Source organism: Hydra viridissima, unplaced genomic scaffold, assembly GCF_058129835.1.
Source record: "Hydra viridissima isolate aposymbiotic clone 2 unplaced genomic scaffold, HvirCarnegie_v1 scaffold_15, whole genome shotgun sequence".
Taxonomy (NCBI): domain Eukaryota; kingdom Metazoa; phylum Cnidaria; class Hydrozoa; order Anthoathecata; family Hydridae; genus Hydra; species Hydra viridissima.
In genome coordinates, this window is record NW_028324314.1 from 1,273,015 (window position 1) to 1,274,248 (window position 1,234).

The following is a 1,234-nucleotide window of genomic DNA, read 5'->3' on the forward strand; positions in this document are numbered from 1 at the left end:
TTGATATCTCCAACAACCTTCCAGCCATACTCGTTATATTTCAAAGCTCTGAGTAAAAGTTTAGTGCAGTAGAAGTAGAAGTTTATAACACTGTTATATTTCTCCTTTAGATGCATTGAGTGAGACAATAGGGAAATGTGAAAAGTGCTCGTGACGTATGCTTTAGCTCATTACTAGTACGGTTTAATCCAACAAATCCCACTCCTTCAGCCTTGAAATCAAAAGTTCAGAATTTGGTTTTTTTAAGCAAAAATCTTTGATAAGGTTATTGATATCTTCCTGATTTGGATAGTGAGCATTTCTACCAACCACCACTTTAGCAAGACATAACCTTCTCTGCCTTCAGTGTCTTTTGAACTGCTTTCTTCTTCTGATGGTTCATTCCTTGTTGGAGATGTAGGTACAAGAGGATCTGCACTGAGTAAGTTTTATAAGATTGATTCCAGAGGGAGGTGCTGGAATGTTCTGTGTATAAAAACTGAATTGATTTTCCGAAAAAAGATGTTAGTGGACCTGGAAGCATCAAAATTTCAGATGAGATAAATGATTTAAGAATAAAAATCTCAAAAAATCATTTCTAGTGTAACCTAAAGTAATTGACGCACAGGTGGAAGCAAAGAGTTTCGCTTTCTAAGGTTAACTTAAGCTTCACTTTTACTCAGGGGCGGGGCCACGATATTGTAGGTATGAATCCACTACTAAGGGAAAAACAGGAAAAGCTAAACAGCGCTCTCGCGTTACTTCATAAATCTAATTAGAAAAACGTAAGGCAGAATTTCTCCAATTCCTTTAGCGACGCTGCTAATGTTGAAATTCCACCTAAAAATAACAAGAACAAAGTGCACCGTTTTTGTAAACTTCAACTCCTGCATTTTGGTTTTAAGCATAATATTAATGTCATTTAACCGGATAGTATACAAATACATAATTCAAGTCAGGTAATTTAAAACCCAATCTTGCTGAGTGTCTTGCAGCCGATATTAAATTTGTCTCAAAGTCGGCCAGCGGTATTTACTTCCTTTTTTAACTGTGTTACCAACTAACTGATGAGAATATAGTGAGATAAAATTACCTAAATGGAAACCGAGCTTGTCATGACGATTTCTCGTCTCTTGAATAATAATTAACTTGACTCTTCAAAATTTTTATGAACTCCTCCTATTGCCAAAGGTTATCGAGACAACAACAGTTCAAAGAAATGAGAATTTGAAAATCACAAAATGTTATGAATCTT